At 48.7% G+C, this 25736-nt stretch overlaps 8 pseudogenes; 3 read left to right on the plus strand and 5 right to left on the minus strand.

Annotated features, from left to right (window-relative positions):
* Nucleotides 1–7764: 7764 nt before the first annotated feature.
* LOC143936990 (5S ribosomal RNA) lies at nt 7765–7884 on the minus strand (annotated as a pseudogene).
* Nucleotides 7885–7979: 95 nt separating this feature from the next.
* Nucleotides 7980–8098, minus strand: LOC143936479 (5S ribosomal RNA; annotated as a pseudogene).
* Nucleotides 8099–17472: 9374 nt separating this feature from the next.
* LOC143936654 (5S ribosomal RNA) lies at nt 17473–17591 on the minus strand (annotated as a pseudogene).
* A 101-nt stretch (nt 17592–17692) lies between these two features.
* LOC143936358 (5S ribosomal RNA) lies at nt 17693–17811 on the minus strand (annotated as a pseudogene).
* Nucleotides 17812–18131: 320 nt separating this feature from the next.
* Nucleotides 18132–18250, minus strand: LOC143936796 (5S ribosomal RNA; annotated as a pseudogene).
* Nucleotides 18251–20022: 1772 nt separating this feature from the next.
* LOC143936889 (5S ribosomal RNA) lies at nt 20023–20141 on the plus strand (annotated as a pseudogene).
* Nucleotides 20142–24076: 3935 nt separating this feature from the next.
* On the plus strand, nt 24077–24195 carry LOC143936937 (5S ribosomal RNA; annotated as a pseudogene).
* Nucleotides 24196–24290: 95 nt separating this feature from the next.
* On the plus strand, nt 24291–24410 carry LOC143937079 (5S ribosomal RNA; annotated as a pseudogene).
* Nucleotides 24411–25736: the final 1326 nt, after the last annotated feature.

The following is a 25736-nucleotide window of genomic DNA, read 5'->3' on the forward strand; positions in this document are numbered from 1 at the left end:
AGCTGGTCTACTGTATACACTAGTCCGTCTGTATACACTAGCAAGCTTGCATACACTAGCCTCTCTGTGTAACCCAGCCTCCATCTCTGCATACCCAGGACGTTCTTCTCTATAATCTAGCCTATTTGTATACACTAGCCTGTCTTTTGTACACATTAGCCTCTCTGTATAAACTAGCCGGTCCTCTGTATACACTAGTCCATCTGTATACACTAGCAATTATGCGTACTCTAGCCTCTCTCTCTGTATAACTTAGCCTCCATCTCTGCATACCCAGGACGTTCTTCTGTATAATCTAGCCTATCTGTATAATCTAGCCTATCTGTATACACTAGCCATCCATCTCTGCATACCCAGGACGTTCTTCTGTATAATCTAGCCTATCTGTATAAACTAGCCTGTCTTTTGTACACATTAACCTCTCTGTATAAACTAGCCGGTCCTCTGTCTACACTAGTCCGTCTGTATACACTAGCAAGTCTGTGTAACCAAGCCTCTCTCTCTGCATACCCTAGCCTCCATCTCTTGCATAAACCAGGACCTTCTTCTGTATAATCTAGCCTATCTGTATACACTAGCCTGTCTTTTGTACACATTAGCCTCTCTGTGTAAACTAGCCGGTCTACTGTATACACTAGTCCATCTGTATACACTAGCAAGTCTGCATACTCCTGCCTCTCTGTGTAACCCAGCCTCGCTCTCTCTCTCTGTATACCCTAGCCTCCATCTCTGCATACCAAGGACGTTCTTCTGTATAATCTAGCCTATCTGTATAAACTAGCCTGTCTTTTGTACACATTAACCTCTCTGTATAAACTAGCCGGTCCTCTGTATACACTAGTCCGTCGGTATACACTAGCATCTCTTTATACATTAGCTCTCTGTATACCCAAGCCTCTCTGTATACACTAGTGCACCGGTATACACCAGCAAGTCTGCATACACTAGCCTCTCTTTGTAACCCAACTGCTCTCTCTGCATACCCAGGACGTTCTTCTCTATAATCTAGCCTATCTGTATAATCTAGCTTATCTGTATACACTAGCCATCCATCTCTGCATACCCAGGACGTTCTTCTCTATAATCTAGCCTATTTGTATACACTAGCCTGTCTTTTGTACACATTTGCCTCTCTGTATAAACTAACCGGTCTTCTGTATTACACTAGTCCCCCTGTATACACTAGCAAGTATGCATACTCTAGCCTCTCTCTCTGTATACCCTAGCAAGTCTGCATACTCCTGCCTCTCTGTGTAACCCAGCCTCACTCTCTCTCTGTATACCCTAGCCTCCATCTCTGCATACCCAGGACGTTCGTTTGTATAATCTAGCCTATCTGTATAAACTAGCCTGTCTTTTGTACACATTAGCCTCTCTATATAAACTAGCCGGTCCTCTGTATACACTAGTCCGTCTGTATACATTAGCAAGTCTGTGTAACCAAGCCTCTCTCTCTGCATACCCTAGCCTTCATCTCTTGCATAACCAGGACCTTCTTATGTATAATCTAGCCTATCTGTATACACTAGCCTGTCTTTTGTACACATTAGCCTCTCTGTATAAACTAGCCGGTCTACTGTATACACTAGTCCATCTGTATACACTAGCAAGTCTGCATACTCCTGCCTCTCTGTGTAACACAGTCTCTCTCTCTGTATACCCTAGCCTCCATCTCTGCATAACCATGACGTTCTTCTATATAATCTAGCCTGTGTTTTGTACACTTTAGCCTCTCTGTATAAACTAGCCGGTCTTCTGCATACACGAGTCTCTCTTTATACCTTTGGATGTCTTTTGTATACACTAGCTGCTCTTTATACATTAGCTCTCTGTATACCCAAGCCTCTCTATACACTAGTCCGTCTGTATACACTAGCAAGTCTGCATACACCAGCCTCTCTGTGTAACCCAGCCTCTCTCTCTGCATACCCAAGATGTTCTTCTCTATAATCTAGCCTATTTGTATACACTAGCCTGTCTTTTGCACACATTAGCCTCCCTATATAAACTAGCCGGTCTTCTGTATACACTAGTCCGTCTGTATACACTAGCAAGTATGCATACTCTAGCCTCTCTCTCTGTATACCCTAGCCTCCATCTCTGCATACCCAGGACGTTCTTCTGTATAATCTAGTTTATCTGTATACACTAGTGTATACAGACAGACTAGTGTATACAGAGGACCGACTAATGTGTACAAAAGACAGGCTAATGTATACAGATAGGCTAGATTATACAGAAGAACGTCCTGGGTATGCAGAGCGCTCAGCTTCAAGGTATGGCCAACGTGAGTAATATGAGGGACACTCCTCACCCCCGCCCCCACCTACCAGATCTGAGTTTCATCCCCTTGCCCTCTCTGCCCCGGTCATCTGGTGGCAGTTTTATGCACTCCCTGGCCCCCACCCATTCATAATCCTTACCGACCTTTCTTTCCGCTGCTCACAGGAACACACTGGATGACTTGTCTAATTAACCAACTTGTACAAGACACAGCTATCCTCCTGTCCGACACCGGTCCCCCTTGGAGGCTTTACCCCTCACTGTTTGGGTGGTCCCTGCCTCTCCCTGGATGCTCCACATATACTACAACGACATTGTCAGAGGGGCACCACTTGACAGGACACAGGGCTTTCATTCCGGTGGCATCTCCCATTGGAGGAAGGGATGATGGCCCCAACCCCTTGGCAGCAGGTTCTTTCATGTACAGACCAGGGCGGCTCATCTTCCCTTCTGGAGTCTTGACCTTAGATGGGGGAGTTGCACTTTGGGGGGTCTGAGTGATACCTAATGCGCTGTACTGGAAGGGCTTGACATTCCCGCATATGTGTCCCCTCCCCCTGGATGCGCCCCTTGTCCCCCCCTCTGGCTCCCACCTACTCTTTGCTGACATTGCCTTCTGCAGCTTTCGGGGACCCTGGATGACTTATTTATTGAGCCTATTGGTACGAGACACTGCTTCCCTCCAGGGTGACTCTGGACCCCCCTGGAGGATTTACCCCTTACTGTTTGGGCGGTCCCAGCCTCCCTCTGGATGCTCTACACAGCCCCCGATGGCGATGCAGGAGAGACACTAATTGGCGGGCCCTAGGACTGCTGCTCGGGTGAAGTCTCCCATTGGATGGAGGGATGGTGGCCCCAGCCCCTTGCCTGCCGGATTTTCCATGCACCGACCAGGGCTGCTCCTCTTTCATCTTGATTTGGTGACCATGGAGGGGAGGAGTTGAAATTTATGGGGTCCGGGTGTTTGCTGGTGGGAGTGCGCTAAAGGACTTGACATTTCTGCATGTTTGTCCCCTCTCCCCTGTTTCCCCCCCTCCCTTCCCCCCCTTCCCACCCTTCCCTTCCCTCCTTTCCCTCCCCCTTTCCCCCTTCCACTCCCCCTTTCCCCCCTTCCACTCCCCCTTTCCCCCCTTCCCTGCCCCTTTTCCCCCCGGGGCGTGGACAGGGGAGAGGGGGTAAGGAGAGGACAATCTGCCAAAGGGAGAAATGCATTTGTTCGGGGACTGCATGTACTTTAGGGGTATGGGATGGGGGGTGGTGGATCCCATTCTGTGATGCCTTTTCTGTTGTGACGGGCTCCCTCGTGCATGCCTATGTTTAGGGCGAGCCGAGGAGACCCCTCAGTGCTGACAGTTATATGCTCTACCTCTGTTTTGGTTATACTATTGTTTTTTGTTTCTTTGATGTTACTGATTGTCTTTTATTTGCATAGCGGTATCAGACGTGACATTTACCACTGCCGGGACTGGGGGGACTAGGATTCGGGGGCTCCCTCTCCGACCTGTCTACCCAATAACCCAAGTAGGACAGCGCTTTAAACCCAGTGTACATCTGGTAAGCGCTATAGCATAATTGTGCTGTTTTAGTATACCCTTCCTGTACTGTTGAGTGCGGACAACCCTTAATTTCCCTCTCCCCCTGGGGTTGGGGTGCCCGGCCTCTTTTTCCCTTTACCTTTCCTTCCATTTGCCCTTCCTTTCTCCCCCTTAGTTCCCGCCATGCATTACCTACCCAAAACCTACCTTGGTTCAACTTTCTTTGCTTTTCTCTGACGTCCCCCTCCCCCTCCCCGAGGAGCGATGGGAGACTCAGTCAAGGTCACCTCTCTAAACGTTAAGGGACTGAACTCCCCTGAAAAACGGTGGATCCTCCTGGGAAAACTGAACACATCCTGTACTGATGTGGCCTTTATACAAGAAACACATTTTAAAAATACTAGCCTCCCCTTTCTATGGTCGAGATCCTTCCCTAAGGTCTACCACTCTACTAACCCCTCCTCTCCATTCTGATCTCTAGCAGGCTCCCCTGGGTTCTCCAGGATTCTCTGGTGGACCCTGGGGGCCAATATCTTTTTCTTAGGGGCCACATTGGAGAGCGCCTTTTTACATTTGCCACTGTGTACGCTCCCAATGATCACCAAGACACGTTCCTCAGAACTACCCTGCACAGATTATGTGACTTTCGGGAGGGCCAATTGATATTAGGTGGGGACTTTAATGTCCCCTTTCGCCATCGGTTGACACTTCTGCCTCTTGCTCCTCGCTCCCTACCCCTCACCTAGGTCTCTATTCTGGCACCTTAATGAGAGCCTCATCCAGATACCGGAAGTTTTAGCAGATGTGACCAGGGAATTGGACCTTTATTTCCAAGAAAACTAAAGCAGGACTGTGACCCGGGGATAATTTGGGAGGCTCACAAGTCAGTACTCCGCAGGGTACTTATCAGGAACAGCTTGCTAATCTGTTTCGTGAACTTGCCTCTGTGGAAGCGAAACATAAACATACCCCCTTACGGACCTTAGAGATTGAATTGGGGACACTCCATACCCATATTGCTGTCCTTCTCCATTATAAAGCGAAAGCGGCACTCCAGTTCTGTCGTAAACTGACGTAGGAGTCAGAGGACAAATGCAGAAAAATCTTAGCCAGGTCGGTAAAGGAGTTGAAATCTGGCTCTTACATACCACAGTTGATAGATGAGAATGGCCAGAGGGCCTCTACCCCAACCCAAATAGTTGAAGTCTTTGAAAAATGTTACTCTGATCTCTACAACCTGCCCGATTCAGGGTCTGGACAGGACAATATAGACAGATATGTAACCGGTTCTGGTCTACCAACCCTCTCATCAGAATCACGGGAGTACTTGGAGGACCCGATCACACTGGAAGAAGTCCAGACGGCCGTGGGACCTCCGAAGGTGGGTAAGGCTCCGGGCCCTGACGGATATACCGCACAATACTTTAAGACCTTCCTCCCTATTCTCGGCCCGCGCTTGGTGAATTTATTTAATACTCTGAGCTCAAATGGGGATTTTCCTGAGGATACCCTTAGAGCCCACATCTCGTTGATACCTAAGGAGGGCAAAGACCCGGGCCTATGTGGAAGCTACAGACCATTTCCCTCCAAAATTCGGTCCTAAAACTATTCTCTAACTCCTCGCCACGTGATTGGCACATCACTTGTAGTCCCTTATACATATTGACCAGTTAGGTTTTATTCCCACCAGGGAAGATAAGGACAACACCACTAAGGTGCTTACCCTGATCCGTAAAGCAAAGTCATCTGGGACCCCTTGTCTTTTCATGAGTACTGATGCCGAGAAGGCTTTTGATCGGGTCAAATGGACATTAATGTTCTCGGTCCTTTGCCATATAGGTCTGAGTGAACGGATGCTGGCATGGATAAGTAAGATATACTCACGTACTTACATTCCACCGGACATCGCGCGTACGTTTATGTTGAACTTCCCCCCACCCCTTGTCACTAAGATCCGCAGTTTGCTTCACGGGTGGCATTCTGGCCTCCATTCCTGGTTCAGCAGATGCAATCTCATTAAAATGAACATACTCCCTAAATTTACTTATCTTTTCCAAGCTCTCCCGATCCAGATTCCAGTCCTGTTTTTTAAGCAAGCTCAATCCTTGCTCACTCAATTTAACTGGGCCCACAAAAATCCCAGACTTAAGCGGTCACAGCTGACATTGTCTAAACAACAGGGAGGGTTGGTTCTCCCTAACTTGCGACGCTACTACCTGGCCTCCCATCTGGGCCGTGTATTGGACTGGAATCGAAACAAACTTTCTAAGCTCACTCCCGAATTCTGCTAAGAAGCGCCATGTAGTGCTATAAGTATTTACCCACAGAATTTATGTCACATCCCACTATAGGGGCTTAGTTGAAAGTCAGTCACCTGATCGCTACCCAAAACACACTCACGTCTTTGACTTCCCCCCTATTCCCTATACGTGGCCATCCAACCTTTGAACTGGGGACCCACTTAGAAATTCCAACCTAGACAATGCGTCTAAATTCGTCATTGATGGAAAATGGCCTTCTTTCTCAACCCTAACAGATCCGACAGGGCTTTTCCAACTGCCTTTTTGGAGAGCGGCGCAACGACATCATTTTCTCCATTCCATCCCCAATCCTCAAACGTTCGCCCGCCCTCAGACGGAGTTTGAGACTCTATGCAGGAGCGAAGGCCCTTTGGCCCACATTCTCTCTCAAACAGATTACCCACACTTAACCTGTCTGTCCAACTGGGAAAAGGACCTTAATTGCTAATTTTCCCCAGCACAGAGACAACGCATTATCACTTTGGCTCTCAAAATGTCGCTGTGCACGAAGATACAGGAGACGAATTTTAAACTTCTCACCAGGTGGTATTTGACACCATCAAAGCTGCAGAAATGTTTCTCCTCTTCCTCGAACATATGCTGGAGGTGTGGAGAAGAAGAGGGCACGTTGCTGCACATTTTTTGGTCCTGCCTCAGCTTGGTGGACTTCTGGACAGAGATCCGATGCATAACACAAAAATTCACAGACTTCTCCATCCAGGAAGAGGCTGCATTCTTTCTCTTGCACCATTCACAGATTCCCATTAAGAAGTACAAAAAAATCTATTTTACGTCATGTGATAAATGCGGCGAAATCCTGCATCCCTCTCTATTGGAAAAAATGTTCCCCCCCTTTCATTACTCACTGGCTTAAGAAAATAGAGGACATTAAAAAAAATGGAGGACTTGATCCTCACATCACAAGGTATACAAGAATTTTTTAAACAAACCTGAGACATCTGGAATACCTTTATATTCTCACTGGAAGGATGTCGCCTGCTATCGCCTTAGTGCTCTGAGCTTTCCTTGACTGGCCCCTTGGACAGTGGCTGCCATCGTGTCTCGTCCCCTCTTCTCCTTTTCTGATCTTTCAACCCTTCTCTTTTCTGCCTTCCTCCCCTATCTCTCACCCCCTCCACCCCCTCTCTCTTTTGGAAAGAGTGGAAAATTGGGAATGACGGCCCCACACCCCCCTCTGGATGGATTATGCCGGAGGGACCTGGGGGTTTGTGTGACCCTGGATCTTGGTACAGTACTTTATCCGTGCCTCGAATCATTGTGATTGATGGAAGGCAGACTCACAGTTGCGAATATACCTGTATCAAGTATTGTTCAGCTGCTTTTTGCTCTGTATTTCTCTGTTGCATTATGTACTCGGGGGACCGTCTTCCCCTATTTGGAGAAAAAATTATATTTGAAAAAAAAAAGAAGCCTACGACACCTGGTATTCCCAGGCGGTTTCCCATCCAGGCATTAACCAGGCCTGACCCTGCTTAGCCTCCAAGATCAGACGAGATGGAACAGATTCAGGGCGATGTGGCCGTAGCCGATATCTTCAGGCACTCTCAACTCTCTTGACAAACACCAAGATGGTCACCTTGGAAACAAGCGGAAAAAAATAGGTCAACGGCCACAACATAAAAAGAAGCCTACGGCATCTGGAAATCCCAGGCGGTCTCCCATCCAGGTACTAAACTGGTCCCAACCCTGCTTAGCCTCTGAGATCAGATGAGATTGGGCTCTTTTAGGGTGGTGTGGCCGTAGGAGATTTCTTCAGGCACTCTCAACCTTGACTAACGCCAATATGGTCACCTTGGGAAACAAACAAAAAAATCAAGTCAACGCCAACAACATGAGAAGAAGTCTACAGCACCTAGTATTCCCAGGTGGTCTCCCATCCAGGTATTAACAAGGCCCGACCCTGTTTAGTCTCTGAGATCAGACGAGATCTGGTGCTTTCAGGGTTATGTGGCCATAGGCGAGCTCTTCAAGCACTCTCAACCCTCTTGACAAACACCAAGATGGTCACCTTGGTAAACAAACAAAAAAAAAAACAAGTCAACGCCAACAACATAAAAATAAGCCTTCAGCACCTAGTATTCCCAGGTGGTCTCCAATCCAGGTACTAGCAAGGCCCGACCCTGTTTAGCCTCTGAGATCAGAGGAGATCTGGCGCTTTTCGGCTTATGTGCCCATAGGCAATCTCTTTGGGCACTCTCAACCCTCTTGACAAATGCCAAGATAGTCACCTTGGGAAACAAGCGAAAAAAAAACAAAACGAATCAAGGCCAACAACATAAAAAGAAGCCTACAATAACTGGTATTCCCAGGTGGTCTCCCATCCAGGTACTAACCAGGCCTGACTCTTCTTAGCCTCCAAGATCAGACGAGATTGGGTGCTTTCAGAGTGCTCGGACTCTTTCCCCATCACTAATGGGACGAGGCAGGGGTGCCCTCTGTCTCCCCTAATTTTTATTCTGACACTGGAACCACTTATGTGTCACGTTCGGAATGACCCGAATATTACTGGCATATCCAAACCCTCGGCACACCACAAAATTGCGGCGTACGCTGACGATCTAATTTTTTTCGTCTCCAATCCACACATTTCGCTTCCCAATATACTCGTGGCTCTCCGGCGATACGGCAGCCTATCAAACTATAAAATCAATTGCACCATCGGCTGTATTGAATATATCGGTCCCGGATGGTGAGGCCAAGAGGCTATGCTCCGCTTTTCCATTCTACTGAGCTGAAAAATCTATACGTTACCTGGGCGTTGACATCGCAGCGGATTTGGTGCAATTGTACCCGCTTAATTTTCTTCCTCTCCTGAATAGACTGAAATCTGATTTGGGAAACTGGCATGATTTAACACTGACCTGGTTCGGGCGCTGTAATGCATTCAAAATGACGGCCCTCCCGCGGATCTTATACTTGTTCCAGACATTATCGATCCGGTTACCCCCAATCTTTTTCAGACATCTGCAGGTGCTGCTCCGGGACTTTATTTGGGCGCGCAAACCGCCCAGAGCCCGTTTGCAATTGCTTGCCAGACCAAAGGACAAGGGGGGTCTGGGTCTCCCAGATCTGAGACAATACAACAGAGTGACTCTGCTAGCGAGAGTCGTTGATTGGCATTGTAATGGCCCACACAAGCAGTGGGTGGAGATGGAGATTGAGGATGGATCCATTCCCCTATTGACCTCCCCGTGGCTCCTGTCCTCCCTACCAAAAGACCTCAGAGATCACCCCGTAGTGGGAGCTACGTTGGCTGTTGTGCGGAGGTTGTTCCGCTGCACACACATTGCTCCCCTGCCGTCACCAATGACTCCGGTTATAGGTAATCCAGACTTCCCACCGGGATTTACCAACAAGAAACTGCGACAGTTGACAGTGGTGGGGAAACAGCGTCTGGGAGAGGTGTGGTCCTCGGGAGGGCTCCCGACCACGCAAACTGTCGCCGAGCTTTCTGACCCTCCGCTTGACTTGTTTAATGCTTATCAACTTTCTTCTGGCCATACAAAGGGCCCCCTACACTCCTAGAGACCTGACGCCCTATGAATCCATCTGTCACAAAAAGGAACCTGTGCAACACACCCTCTCCCTCCTGTACAACCTATTAAGTAGTCAGGAGGAGGAGTCGACCCCACCATTTATCCACAAATGGGAGATTGCATTTGGCATCACATTTACCCCACAACAGATAGGGAATATCCTGACATTAGTACATAAAGCTTCCATCGCAAACCAATATCAAGAATCAGGATACAAGATAGTCTCACGCTGGTATAGAGTCCCATACCTTCTGAATAAAATGAATAGATCGATTCCGGATGTTTGTTGGAGGTGCAATTCAGATACGGGGACCATGGGACACATTTTCTGGGCATGCCCGGCCTTGAGGAACTTTTGGGTGGAGGTGACCGGGACAATAAAAACAGCCTGTTCGAAAATACAAAAAAACCCTCACGATGCAACTCCTGAACGCCGCCCGGGCCTGCATTCCCACACTGTGGAGGCAGCCTCAGCCCCCATCCAAGGTGCTGTGGTATTCCAAAGTCAATCATATTCTCCGGATGGAAGAATTGACCGCCACCCTTCACAACACTGAAGAGGCATTTAGTGTTACATGGAGGCCCTGGAGGTATTTTACTGGTACTTGAGACTACATTTGGGAGGTGAGCAGCGCCCCTGTCCCAGAAAACGACTGAACATCTAACGTTTACCTACGTAGGCCAAGTCTGCCCTGGGTGGCATTCCCCCCCTTCCCTTTTTGTCTTTATTTTTCTTTTTTTCCCTGCCGCCATCCCCCCCCTCTTCTCTCTCCGTCTTTGCACTCTCTTCTTCCCCCGTCCTCCCTTTTGACTATGCCTTGTCTCCTTACTAGCCTTTGGGACCCAGAAGAACCCCAGGGTTCTGGACACGACCGGCTCATATTTTACTCTGGTTCACGTAGGTCATGATAAGCTGGCTCGCTGTGGTCCCAGTTGTTCTCCATGATTACATTTGTCCGAACGGAGCTGCATTAGTTATACTGTACTACATGTCGGAGGTGGGGTTTCTCTCTTTTCTGCATGAAACTCTAGGACTCCCCTCTGAGAACCCAGAGTTATTTGGCTGCCTATTTTTTGTTACCATGTAATTGTGACCCTGGGTCATGCTGTATGGTTGACTGTTATATTTATGTTGTTCTACTTATACTTAATAAAAGAATAAAACAAAAAAAAAAAATTAAGTCAATGCCAACAACTTAAAAAAAAAGCCTATGGCATCGAGAAATCCCAGGCGGTCTCCCATCCCGGTACTAACCAGGTCCCAACCCTGCTTAGCCTCTGAGACAGGGCTGGTGCAAGGATCGTTGACACCCTAGGCGAAAACCTAATTTTGCCACCCCCCCCCGGCTGCGCCCATGACTCCACCTGCCCTTGCTACACATGACCTATCTGACCCCTACACTGACCCCCTGACACATAAACTAATCCACCTGACTCCTACTTCCTGCACTACTCACATCACATTGACCCCTACACCGACCCACCTGGCACCTACACCAACCCACCTGGCACCTACACCAACCCACCTGGCACCTACACTGCCAATTACACTGACTATCGCGCTGACACCTACACTGACCATCACGCTGACACCTACACTGACCATCACGCTGACACCTACCCTGAAAACACATACCCTGAAAACACATACCCTGAAAACACATACCCTGACACATAAAATGGCACTGACGCATACACTGACGCATACACTGACGCATACACTGACATGACACATACACTGACACGACACATACACTGACACATTACACTGACACGACACATACACTGACACGACACATCACACTGGCATGACACATACAGTGGCATGACACATACACTGACACATCACACTGGCATGACACATACACAGACACATCACACTGGCATGACACATACACAGACACATCACACTGACATGACACATACACTGACATGACACATACACAGACACATCACACTGACATGACACATACACTGACACATCACACTGACATGACACATACACTGACACATTACACTGACATGACACATACACTGACACGACACATACACTGACACATCACACTGGCATGACACATACACAGACACATCACAATGACATGACACATACACAGACACATCACACTGACATGACACATACACAGACACATCACACTGACATGACACATACACAGACACATTACACTGACATGACACATACACTGACACATTACACTGACATGACACATACACTGACACGACACATACACTGACACATCACACTGGCATGACACATACACTGACACATTACACTGACATGACACATACACTGACACATTACACTGACATGACACATACACAGACACATCACACTGACATGACACATACACAGACACATCACACTGACATGACACATACACAGACACATCACACTGACATGACACATACACAAACACATCACACTGGCATGACACATACACAGACACATCACACTGACATGACACATACACAGACACATCACACTGACATGACACATACACAGACACACCACACTGGCATGACACTGACACACATCACACTGACCTACCTGACTCCTACTTCCTGCATTACTCACACACAAACCCCCTCCATACAGCTCAATGGATCCATCCTCCTCCTTACCTCTGCTCTTTGATGCTGCCTTCAGCGACCATCATCCCACCGGGCCTCTCCGACTCCTCCGCACTGCCAGCGCCGTCCACCCGTTCCGCCGGGGCCACGCCAGCGCCATCCATCCGCTCCGCCGGGGCCACACCAGCGCCGTCCACCCGCTCCGCCGGGGCCACACCAGCGCCATCCATCCGCTCCGCCTCCATCATATCCCCGCCGGGACCAGGCCAGCGCCGTCAACCCCGCTCCATGATGTCCCCGCCGGGCAGGAGGTCAGCTGACCGACCTCTCGAAGCTCCCATCTCCGCCGAGCCCCGCCCCTCCGCTGCACTCACACAGACACACAGCGCAGCTCCAGAGGGACAGGCTGGAGCAAAGGAGTCCCGGAGCGGCGCTGTGAGATGAGTACGGTGGGGCGCTCAGCGGGAAACATGGGGGATTGGTGGCGCCGGTGGAACACCACAGGGGGGGCGAGAGAGCAGAAGAGGAGCTCACACTGGGCAGAGGCCGTAGTTGCGCCCTAGGTGGTAGTGCGCCCTAGGCGGCTGCCTACTTCGCCTAGTGGTAGCGCCGGCCCTGCTCTGAGATCAAATGAGATTTGGCTCTTTCAGGGTGATGCAGCCATAGTAGATTTTTTCAGGCACGCTCAACCCTCTTGACAAATGCCAAGATGGTCACCTTAGGAAACAAACAAAAAAAACAAGTCAACACCAACAACATAAAAAGAAGCCTACCGCACCTAGTATTTCCAGGCGGTCTCCCATCCAGGTATTAACAAGGCGCGACCCTTTCTAGCCTCTGAGATCAGCAGAGATTGGGCGCTTTCAGGGGGATGTGCCCATAGGCAATCTCTTTGGGCACTCTCATCCCTCTTGAAAAATGCCAAGATAGTCACCCTGGGAAACAAGCGAAAAAAAACAGGTCAACGCCAACAACATAAAAAGAAGAATACGGCACCTGGTATTCCAAGGCCGTCTCCCATTCAAGTACTAACTAGGCCCAACCCTTCTTAGCCTCTGAGATCAGAATAGATAGGGTGCTTTCAGGGTGATGTGGCTGTAAGCGATCTCTTTAGGCACTCTCAACCCTCTTGACAAATGCCAAGATGATCCCTTTGGGAAACAAGCGAAAAAAACAGGTCAACACCAACAACATAAAAAGAAGCCTGCGGCATCTGGAAAACCCAGGCGGTCTCCCATCCAGGTACAAACCAGGCCCAACCCTGCTTAGCCTCTGAGACCAAACGAGATTGGGCGCTTTCAGGGTGTTGTGCCCATAGGCAATTTCTTTGTGCACTCTCAACCCTCTTGACACATGCCAAGATGGTCACCTTGGGAAACAAGGGAAAAAAAACAGGTCAACGCGACAACATAATGAGAAGCCTACGGCACCTGGTATTCCCAAGCTTTCTCCCATCCAGGTACTAACCAGGCCCATCGCTGCTTAGCCTCCGGGATCAGATGAGATTAGGCTCTTTCAGGGTGATTTGGCTGTAGGCACTCTCTTTGGGCACTCTGAAGCCTCTTGACAAAGGCCAAGATGGTCACCTTGGGAAACAAGCTAAAAAAAACAGGTCAAAGCCAACAACATAAAAAGAAGCCTACGGCATCCAGTATTCCCAGGCGATCTCCCAATCAAGACACTAACCAGACCAGATCCTTCTATGGCACCTGGTCTTCCCAGGCAGTCTCCCATCCAGGTACTAACCAGGCCTGACGCTGCTTAGCCTCTGAAATCAGACGAGATCGGGTGCTTTCAGGTTGATGTGGCCGTAAGCGTTCTCTTCAAGACACGCCTAACCCTCTTGACAAACGCCAAATGGTCGCCTTGAGAACAACAGACAAAGCCAACAACATAAAAGGAAGCCTATGGGCTTACAGCGGACCTTAAAAGATGGGACCCACTAGCTCTGTCATGGTTCGGACGCTGTAATGTGTTGAAGATGAACGCGTTGCCACGACTTCTGTATCTACTACAAGCCTTACCTATCAAAATACCCCAGACTTTCTTTCATTCGGTTCGCTCAATCTTTATCAAGTTCCTCTGGCGCGGAAAACATATGCGTATTGGTAGGGCAATGCTATTGCGACCGAAATTGCGGGGAGGTATTGGCTTCCCGCACCCTGCTCTATATTACACAGCGAGGCACATGACACCGGTGGTTGACTGGTGCCGGTGTTCTGCCATATACTGTCCGGCCATGATATAGTGTCCGCTGTGTACTCCGAAGCTGAACGGCTCCTGCGCGGTGAGTGGAGGTGGTAGCCCCACCATCCAAGCGGACATAGGGTTGTGAATATTAGCCACTTCCCGACCAGAACACGACGATGTACGTCGACAGCATGGCACGGGCAGGCATATTGGCGTACATGTACGTCCATGCTCCCGCGCTGGTCGGGACCCCCGTGAGTCCGGTCGCGGGACCCGCGGACTCGATCGCCGCGGGCATCCCCGCGATCGTCTCACGGAGCGGCGGAAGTGAGGAAATGCTGTATAAACAACATTTTCTCATTCTGCCTAGCAACTAGTGACGCTGATCTCTGCTCCATGTGATTGGAGCAGAGAACAGTGTACACTAAATGAAAGCCCAACCCCCCCACAGTTAGTAACACTCCCCTAGGAACACTTAACCCCTACATTGCCACTCACTGGTTAACCCTTTCACTGCCAGTGTCATTTACACAGGAATCACTGCATTTATATAGCAGTGATTACTGTATAAATGACAATGGTCCCAAAAATGTGTCAAAAATGTCCGATGGGTCCCCGACAATGTCGCAGTCACAATAAAAATCGCAGATCGCCGCCATTACTAGTAAAAATAAAATAATAAAAAAATGTTAATAAAAATGCTATAAAACTATCCCTATTTTGTAAACGCTATAACTTTTGCGCAAACCAATCAATAATCGCTTATTGCGATTTTTTTTACCAAAAATATGTAGACGAATACGTATTGGCCTAAATTGAGGGAAAAAAATGTTTTTTTATATATTTTTGGGGGATATTTATTATAACAAAAAGTAAAAAATAATGGGTTTTTTTCAAAATTGTCGCTCTATTTTTGTTTATAGCGCAAAAAATAAAAACCGCAGGGGTGATCAAATACCACCAAAAGAAAGCTCTATTTGTGGGAAAAAAAGGACGTTAATTTTGTTTGAGAGCCACGTCGCACGACCGCGCAATTGTCAGTTAAAGCGACGCAGTGCCGAATCACAAAAAGTGGTCTGGTCTTTGACCAGCAAATTGGTCCGGTCTGAAAGTGGTTAGAGGGCCCCTCGCAGGCGAGCTTCGCTCGCCACGCTTCGGGCTTGGCTTCGCTGCGCTCGGCTCTTTTATATTCTTACTCTATGTCCACTTGGATAGTGGGGATAGAACCTGTACTCAGTGCGCAGGTGCCGTTCATGCTCGCAATTTTTGAAATCTGTGTTGCTGTGTACTGCGCATGCGCAGTACACAGCGGACACTATCCGATGGGGGACCATATGTGATAAGACACCGGCATGGGGAACTGAAGCTATGGGTCAAGCTAGAGCAGGAGATGGCGCGGGTTCCACTGGCTGGTCTGCCTTGGGCGGGGAGGCCATTGGAGTCCTGTGTGACTACTCACCCATTAATTGGCCCCTCGCTCGCCGAGATGGATAGTTTTTTTCACCTTTCCCACCTGACTAACTTCCCTTCTCCTATGACCCCAATTATTGGACATCCTAGATTCCCTCCGGGCCTGTCTGACCAGGCCTTTACCAGGCAAGCCCCGAAAGGGCTTCTGAGAGCAGCCCTATTTCTTGGACCCACAGGCTTGATTCCCATGGGAACCATACTGCTAGAGCAAGTACCTGTTGCATTGGATAGCTGGAGAGCTAGACAGCTAATCCATTTCCTCGGATCACTACCTAACCATTCGTTCTTCTCTAGACAATTCCACCCCTTCAAGGAACTTTGCCTGGATGATGGCCCAATTCATGGTTCCCTCTCTAGGTCCTACCTAATCCTGACAGATGCACAATCCTCCACGGATCCACCCTTCCTAGCTAAATGGAAAAGGGACTTACAAACTACATTCTCCAAACCACAGAAGGACAGAATACTCTTTTTCGCCCATAAGTCGTCACTCTGCAGTAAATATCAGGAGATCTCATATAAGCTGATCACATGCTGGTATCGTACACCGGTGGTGTTGGCCAAAATATTCCCCGGTCAATCTGACCGCTGCTGTCGCTGTGGGCAACAGGCTGGCACCATTCTCCACATTTTCTGGGAATGCCCTAAATTACAAACATTCGGGCAGCCTGTCCTGAGACTCATCCACAAGTTCACAGACATTTCCTTAGCCAATGATCCCGCAGCAGTTCTTCTCAATCTAACTCCTATGTCGATAAAGCGTTATCATAAGTCCTTACTTAAACATCTCCTCAAGGCAGCTAGGGCCTGCATCCCAAGTCAGTGGAAAGAGCAATCTGCTCCAATGGTGACCCAGTGGTTCGCAAGGGTTAATGATATTGAACGAATGGAAGACCTGACTGCCACAATGAGGGATAAAACGGAGGAGCATGGGAACAGATGGTTCTACTGGACCCAGTTTCGCTTTTCGGAAGAATACCTCCGCGAGACATAGTAAGCTCATGGTGATCGTTGGAGATCGCTGTTCCAAACGTTGGACAGCTGATGAGCTGGTGAGCCGAGGGCGTCTCTTGCTCCCTGGGAGGGGACCCCATCCTATCCACTCTACCCACGACACCCCCTTACCCCTTCTTTTCCTTTTCTGCCATTTCCTTCCCCAATCTTCTCTTTCCCCTTCTCCCTCCTTTCAGTTCTACTATTTCCCTTCTTAACTCAAAAAAGGGAAAAGAAAATGGTATGTTCCGACCCCATTTGACTACTACACAATACTCTTCCTCTATCTATGGATATCTAAACTCTTCGAAGGTAGCAGGGCTAGTATCAATAATATTTTAAGTGGTAGAGGATCCCAACGAGATGGAGCTTTAATCTCATCTTGATATGACCGCAAAGCTGTACACGTGCTATTCTCCTTGGACTTCTTACCATTGGCTCTGATATCCATGCAATATGATCGTTTGTTTGTAACTATTTGTATCACACATTCTGTGAAGTTGCCTTTGCATTGTATGTCGCATACTACTAAATAAAAAAAAAAAAAAAAAAAAAAGCCTATGGCATCTGGTATTTCCAGGCGGTCTCCCATCCAGGTACTAACCAGGCCCGACACTGTTTAGCATCCGAGATCAGACGAGATTGGGCGCTTTCAGGGTGATGGGGCCGTAGGTGATCTCTTTGGGCACTCTCAACCCTCTTGACAAACGCCAAGATGGTCACCTTGGGAAACAAGTGAAAAAAAAACCAGGTCAAGGCCAACAACATAAAAAGAAGCCTACAGCACCTAGTATTCCCAGGTGGTCTCCAATCCAGGTACTAGCAAGGCCCAACCCTGTTTAGCTTCTGAGATCAGAGGAGATCGGGCGCTTTCAGGGTTATGTGCCCATAGGCAATCTCTTTGGGCATTCTCAACCCTCTTGACAAATGCCAAGATAGTCACCTTGAGATACAAGCGAAAAAAAACAGGTCAATGTCAACAACATAAAAAGAAGAATACGGCACCTGGTATTCCAACGCCATCTCCCATCCAGCTACTAACTAGGCCCAACCCTTCTTAGCCTCAGAGAAGAGAAGAGATAGGGCTCTTTCAGGGTGATGCTGCTGTAAGCGATCTCTTTGGGCACTCTCATCCCTCTTGACAAATGCCAAGATGGTCACCTTGGGAAACAAGCGAAAAAAGAAAACGAATCAACGCCAACAACATAAAAAGAAGCCTACAATAACTGGTATTCCCAGGTGGTCTCCCATCCAGGTACTAACCAGGCCCGACTCTTCTTAGCCTCCAAGGTCAGACGAGATTGGGTGCTTTCAGAGTGATGTGGCCATAGGCAATCTCTTCAGGCACTCTCAACCCTCTTGACAAACACCAAGATGGTCACTTTGGGAAACAAGCGGAAAAAAAACAGGTCAACGCCAACAACATAAAAAGAAGTCTACGACACCTGGTATTCCCAGGCGGTCTCCCCTCCAGGTACTAACAAGGCCTGACTCTTCTTAGCTTCCAACATCAAACGTGATCGGGTGCTTTCAGGGTGATGTGCCTGTAGGCAATCTCTTCAGGCACTTTCAACCCTCTTGACAAACGCCAAGATGGTCACCTTGGGAAACAAGCAAAAAAATAAAAATAAGTCGGAAGCTAGAGACAATACGGCCCGAGTCCTCAATTTAATCCATGCGGCGCATGTACAGGGAAGGCCCTTGCTTATGTTGTCAACGGACGTGGAGAAGGCCTTTGACAGGGTGGCCTGGCACTTTATGCAGGCCACCCTGAAACATATAGGTCTAATATATATATATATATCCAATGCAACAGGTACTTGCTCTAGCAGTATGGTCCCCATGGGAATCAAGCCCGTGGGTCCAAGAAATAGGGCTTCTCTCAGAAGCCCTTTCGGGGCTTGCCTGGTAAAGGCCTGGTCAGACAGGCCCGGAGGGAATCTAGGATGTCCAATAATTGGGGTCATAGGAGAAGGGAAGTTAGTCAGGTGGGAAAGGTGAAAAAAACTATCGATCTCGGCGAGCGAGGGGCCAATTAACGGGTGAGTAGTCACACAGGGCTCCAATGGCCTCCCCGCCCAAGGCAGACCAGCCAGTGGAACCCGCACCATCTCCTGCTCTAGCTTGACCCATAGCTTCAGTTCCCCATGCCGGTGTCTTATCACATATGGTCCCCCATCGGATAGTGTCCGCTGTGTACTGCGCATGCGCAGCGAGGCCAAGCCCGAAGCGTGGCGAGCGAAGCTCGCCTGCGAGGGGCCCTCTAATATTCACAACCCTATGTCCACTTGGATGGTGGGGCTACCACCTCCACTCACCACGCATGAAAATCTCCGAAGCTTCGTCTGCTCCGTACTGCGCATGCGCAGTACGGCGCAGACACTATATCATGGCCGGACAGTATATGGCAGAACACCGGCACCAGTCAACACCGGTGTCATGTGCGTCGCTGTGTAATATAGAGCAGGGTCCGGGAAGCCAATACCTCCCCGCAATTTCGGTCGCAATAGCATTGCCCTACCAATACGCATATGTTTTCCACGCCAGAGGAACTTGATAAAGATTGAGCGAACCGCATGAAAGAAAGTCTGGGGTATTTTGATAGGTAAGGCTTGTAGTAGATACAGAAGTCGTGGCAACGCGTTCATCTTCAACACATTACAGCGTCCGAACCATGACAGAGCTAGTGGGTCCCATCTTTTAGGGTCCACTGTAAGCCCATAGGCTTCTTTTTATGTTGTTGGCTTTGACCTGTTTTTTTTGCTTGTTTCTCAAGGCGACCATCTTGCCATTTGTCAAGAGGGTTGGGCGTGTCTTGAAGAGAACGCTTACGGCCACATCAACCTGAAAGCACCCGATCTCGTCTGATTTCAGAGGCTAAGCAGCGTCAGGCCTGGTTAGTACCTGGATGGGAGACTGCCTGGGAAGACCAGGTGCCATAGAAGGATCTGGTCTGGTTAGTGTCTTGATTGGGAGATCGCCTGGGAATACTGGATGCCGTAGGCTTCTTTTTATGTTGTTGGCTTTGACCTGTTTTTTTTAGCTTGTTTCCCAAGGTGACCATCTTGGCCTTTGTCAAGAGGCTTCAGAGTACCCAAAGAGAGTGCCTACGGCCAAATCACCCTGAAAGAGCCCAATCTCATCTGATCTCGAAGGCTAAGCAGCGATGGGCCTGGTTAGTTCCTGGATGGGAGACAGCTTGGGAATACCAGGTGCCATAGGCTTCTCATTATGTTGTCGGCGTTGACCTGTTTTATTTTCCCTTGTTTCCCAAGGTGACCATCTTGGCATGTGTCAAGAGGGTTGAGAGTGCACAAAGAAATTGCCTACGAGCACAACAACCTGAAAGCGCCCAATCTCGCTTGGTCTCAGAGGCTAAGCAGGGTTGGGCCTGGTTTGTACCTGGATGGGAGACCGCCTGGGTTTTCCAGATGCCGCAGGCTTCTTTTTATGTTGTTGGTGTTGACCTGTTTTTTTCGCTTGTTTCCCAAAGTGATCATCTTGCCATTTGTCAAGAGGGTTGAGAGTGCCTAAAGAGATCGCTTACAGCCACATCACCCTGAAAGCACCCTATCTCTTCTGATCTCAGAGGCTAAGAAGGGTTGGGCCTAGTTAGTACTTGAATGGGAGACGGCCTTGGAATACCAGGTGCCGTATTCTTCTTTTTATGTTGTTGGCGTTGACCTGTTTTTTTTCGCTTGTTTCCCAGGGTTTTGGCATTTTTCAAGAGGGATGAGAGTGCCCAAAGAGATTGCCTATGGACACATCACCCTGAAAGCGCCCAATCTCCGCTGATCTCAGAGGCTAGAAAGGGACGCGCCTTGTTAATACCTGGATGGGAGACCGCGTGGAAATACTAGGTGCGGTAGGCTTCTTTTTATGTTGTTGGCATTGACTTGTTTTTTTTGTTTGTTTCCCAAGGTGACCATCTTGGCGTTTGTCAAGAGGGTTGAGCGTGCCTGAAAAAATCTACTATGGCTGCATCACCCTGAAAGAGCCAAATCTCATTTGATCTCAGAGGCTAAGCAGGTTTGGGACCTGGTTAGTACGTGGATGGGAGACCGCCTGGGATTTCTCGATGCCATAGGCTTTTTTTTTAAGTTGTTGGCATTGACTTATTTTTTATTTTTTGTTTTATTCTTTTACTAAGTATAAGTAGAACAACACAAATGTAACAGTCAACCATACAGCATGACCCAGGGTCACAATTACATGGTAACAAAAAATAGGCAGCCAAATAACTCTGGGTTCTCAGAGGGGAGTCCTAGAGTTTCATGCAGAAAAGAGAGAAACCCCACCTCCGACATGTAGTACAGTATAACTAATGCAGCTCCGTTCGGACAAATTTAATCATGGAGAACAACTGGGACCACAGCGAGCCAGCTTATCATGACCTACGTGAACCAGAGTAAAATATGAGCCGGTCGTGTCCAGAACCCTGGGGTTCTTCTGGGTCCCAAAGGCTAGTAAGGAGACAAGGCATAGTCAAAAGGGAGGACGGGGGAAGAAGAGAGTGCAAAGACGGAGAGAGAGGAGGGGGGGGATGGCGGCGGGGAAAAATAGAAAAATAAAGACAAAAAGGGAGGGGGGGGAATGCCACCCAGGGCAGACATGGCCTACGTAGGTAAACGTTAAATGTTCAGTCGTTTTCTGGGACAGGGGCGCTGCTCACCTCCCGAATGTAGTCTCAAGTACCAGTAAAATACCTCCAGGGCCTCCATGTAACACTAAATGCCTCTTCAGTGTTGTGAAGGGTGGCGGTCAATTCTTTCATCCGGAGAATATGATTGACTTTGGAATACCACAGCACCTTGGATGGGGGCTGAGGCTGCCTCCACAGTGTGGGAATGCAGACCCGGGCGGCGTTCAGGAGTTGCATCGTGAGGGTTTTTTTGTATTTTCGAACAGGCTGTTCGGTCAAGTGTAGAAGGCACGCTGCTGGGTTGTCTGCGATATCTACATTTCTGAGAGTTTTTATCGTCCCGGTCACCTCCACCCAAAAGTTCCTCAAGGCCGGGCATGCCCAGAAAATGTGTCCCATGGTCCCCGTATCTGAATTGCACCTCCAACAAACATCTGGGATCGATCTATTCATTTTATTCAGAAGGTATGGGACTCTATACCAGCGTGAGACTATCTTGTATCCTGATTCTTGATATTGGTTTGCGATGGAAGCTTTATGTACTAATGTCAGGATCTTCCCTAACTGTTGTGGGGTAAATGTGTTGCCAAATGCAATCTCCCATTTGTGGATAAATGGTGGGGTCGACTCTTCCTCCTGACTACTTAATATGTTGTACAGGAGGGAGAGGGTGTGTCGCACAGGTTCCTTTTTGTGACAGATGACTCATAGGGCGTCAGGTCTCTAGGAGTGTAGGGGGCCCTTTGTATGGCCAGAAGAAAGTGACGAAGTTGATAAGCATTAAACAATTCAAGCGGAGGGTCAGAAAGCTCGGCGACAGTTTGCGTGGTCGGGAGCCCTCCCGAGGGCCACACCTCTCCCAGACGCTGTTTCCCCACCACTGTCAACTGTCGCAGTTTATTGTTGGTAAATCCCGGTGGGAAGTCTGGATTACCTATAACCGGAGTCATTGGTGACGGCAGGGGAGCAATGTGTGTGCAGCGGAACAACCTCCGCACAACAGCCAACGTAGCTCCCACTACGGGGTGATCTCTGAGGTCTTTTGGTAGGGAGGACAGGAGCCACGGGGAGCTCAATAGGGGAATGGATCCATCCTCAATCTCCATCTCCACCCACTGCTTGTGTGGGCCATTACAATGCCAATCAACGACTCTCGCTAGCAGAGTCGCTCTGTTGTATTGTCTCAGATCTGGGAGACCCAGACCCTCCCTGTCCTTTGGTCTGGCAAGCAATTGCAAACGGGCTCTGGGCGGTTTGCGTGCCCAAATAAAGTCCCGGAGCAGCAGCTGCAGTTGTCTGAAAAAAATTGGGGGTAACCGGATCGGTAATGTCTGGAACAAGTATAAGATCCGCGGGAGGGCCGTCATTTTGAATGCATTACAGCGCCCGAACCGGGTCAGTGTTAAAGCATGCCAGTTTCCCAAATCAGATTTCAGTCTATTCAGGAGAGGGACAAAATTAAGCGGGTACAATTGCGCCAAATCCGCTGCGATGTCAACGCCCAGGTAACGTATAGATTTTTCAGCTCAGTAGAATGGAAAAGCGGAGCGTAGCCTCCTGGCCTCACCATCCGGGACCGATATATTCAATACAGCCGACGGTGCAATTGATTTTATAGTTTGATAGGCTGCCGTATCGCCGGAGAGCCGCGAGTATATTGGGAAGTGAAATGTGTGGATTGGAGACGAAAAAAATTAGATCGTCAGCGCATGCCGCAATTTTGTGGTGTGCCGAGGGTTTGGATATGCCAGTAATATTCGGGTCATTCCGAACGTGACACATAAGTGGTTCCAGTGTCAGAATAAAAATTAGGGGAGACAGAGTACACCCCTGCCTCGTCCCATTAGTGATGGGGAAAGAGTCCGAGCACTCTGAAAGCACCCAATCTCATCTGATCTTGGAGGCTAAGAAGAGTCAGGCCTGGTTAGTACCTGGATGGGAGACCACCTGGGAATACCAGTTATTGTAGGCTTCTTTTTATGTTGTTGGCCTTGATTCGTTTTGTTTTGTTTTCGCTTGTTTCCCAAGGTGACCATCTTGGCATTTGTCAAGAGGGTTGAGAGTGCCCAAAGAGTTCGCTTACAGCAGCATCACCCTGAAAGAGCCCTATCTCTTCGCATCTCTGAGGCTAAGAAGGGTTGGGCCTAGTTAGTCCCTGGATGGGAGATGGCTTTGGAATACCAGGTGCCGTAGTCTTCTTTTTATGTTGTTGACATTGACCTGTTTTTTTTTCGCTTGTTTCCCAAGGTGACTATCTTGGCATTTGTCAAGAGGGTTGAGAGTGCCCAAAGAGATTGCCTATGGGCAAATAAGCCTGAAAGCGCCCGATCTCCTCTGATCTCAGAGGCTAAACAGGGTCGGGCCTTGCTAGTACCTGGATTGGAGACCACCTGGGAATACTAGGTGCTGAAGGCTTATTTTTATGTTGTTGGCGTTGACTTGTTTTTTTTTTTTTTTTGTTTACCAAGGTGACCATCTTGGTGTTTGTCAAGAGGGTTGAGAGTGCTTGAAGAGCTCGCCTATGGCCACATAACCCTGAAAGCAACAGATCTCGTCTGATCTCAGAGACTAAACAGGGTCGGGCCTTGTTAATACCTGGATGGGAGACCACCTGGGAATACTAGGTGCTGTAGACTTCTTCTCATGTTGTTGGCGTTGACTTGATTTTTTTGTTTGTTTCCCAAGGTGACCATATTGGCGTTAGTCAAGGTTGAGAGTGCCTGAAGAAATCTCCTACGGCCACACCACCCTAAAAGAGCCCAATCTCATCTGATCTCAGAGGCTAAGCAGGGTTGGGACCAGTTTAGTACCTGGATGGGAGACCGCCTGGGATTTCCAGATGCCGTAGGCATCTTTTTATGTTGTGGCCATTGACCTATTTTTTTCCGCTTGTTTCCAAGGTGACCATCTTGGTGTTTGTCAAGAGAGTTGAGAGTGCCTGAAGATATCGGCTACGGCCACATCACCCTGAATCTGTTCCATCTCGTCTGATCTTGGAGGCTAAGCAGACCAGCAGGCCTGGTTAATGCCTGTATGGGAAACCGCCTGGGAATACCAGGTGTCGTAGGCTTCTTTTTTTTTTTCAAATATAATTTTTTCTCCAAATAGGGGAAGACGGTCCCCCGAGTACATAATGCAACAGAGAAATACAGAGCAAAAAGCAGCTGAACAATACTTGATACAGGTATATTCGCAACTGTGAGTCTGCCTTCCATCAATCACAATGATTCGAGGCACGGATAAAGTACTGTACCAAGATCCAGGGTCACACAAACCCCCAGGTCCCTCCGGCATAATCCATCCAGAGGGGGGTGTGGGGCCGTCATTCCCAATTTTCCACTCTTTCCAAAAGAGAGAGGGGGTGGAGGGGGTGAGAGATAGGGGAGGTAGGCAGAAAAGAGAAGGGTTGAAAGATCAGAAAAGGAGAAGAGGGGACGAGACACGATGGCAGCCACTGTCCAAGGGGCCAGTCAAGGAAAGCTCAGAGCACTAAGGCGATAGCAGGCGACATCCTTCCAGCGAGAATATAAAGGTATTCCAGATGTCTCAGGTTTGTTTAAAAAATTCTTGTATACCTTGTGATGTGAGGATCAAGTCCTCCATTTTTTTTAATGTCCTCTATTTTCCTAAGCCAGTGGGTAATGAAAGGGGGGGAACATTTTTTCCAATAGAGAGGGATGCAGGATTTCGCCGCATTTATCACATGCCGTAAAATAGATTTTTTTGTACTTCTTAAAGGGGAGGGCCACCCTGAAAAACAAAAAAATGTTAAAAATTACAAAAAATCTAAAAAAAAAAAAAATGAAAAATTTTTTTTTTTTTTACTTACCAGAAATGCCTGTTGCTAGGCACTTTCTCCTAATCTTCCTCTTCCTCCTCCGCGGAGATCTTCTGTCTTCTGTCTTCGTCGCGGCGTCTTCTGGGTAATGAGTCGCGCTGTGTTCTGGGAACTGTGTGTTCCAGAACACAGCGCGTCCCATTCAGAAAGCGCTGCGGGACTCGCGCATGCGCAGTAGCTGCGGGACTCGCGCATGCGCAGTAGGAAACGGGCAGTGAAGCCATAAGGCTCCGCTGCCTGTTTCCCTTACAAGGGATGGCGGCGCCGGGACCCGAGAGCCGAGGGACGGGTCGGCCTCGGGCGGCCGACATCGCGGGCGCCCTGGACAGGTGAGTGTGT

This window comes from Lithobates pipiens, unplaced genomic scaffold (genome assembly GCF_037356315.1).
Source record: "Lithobates pipiens isolate NorthernLeopardFrog02 unplaced genomic scaffold, aLitPip1_a1.2 Scaffold_28, whole genome shotgun sequence".
NCBI lineage: Eukaryota > Metazoa > Chordata > Amphibia > Anura > Ranidae > Lithobates > Lithobates pipiens.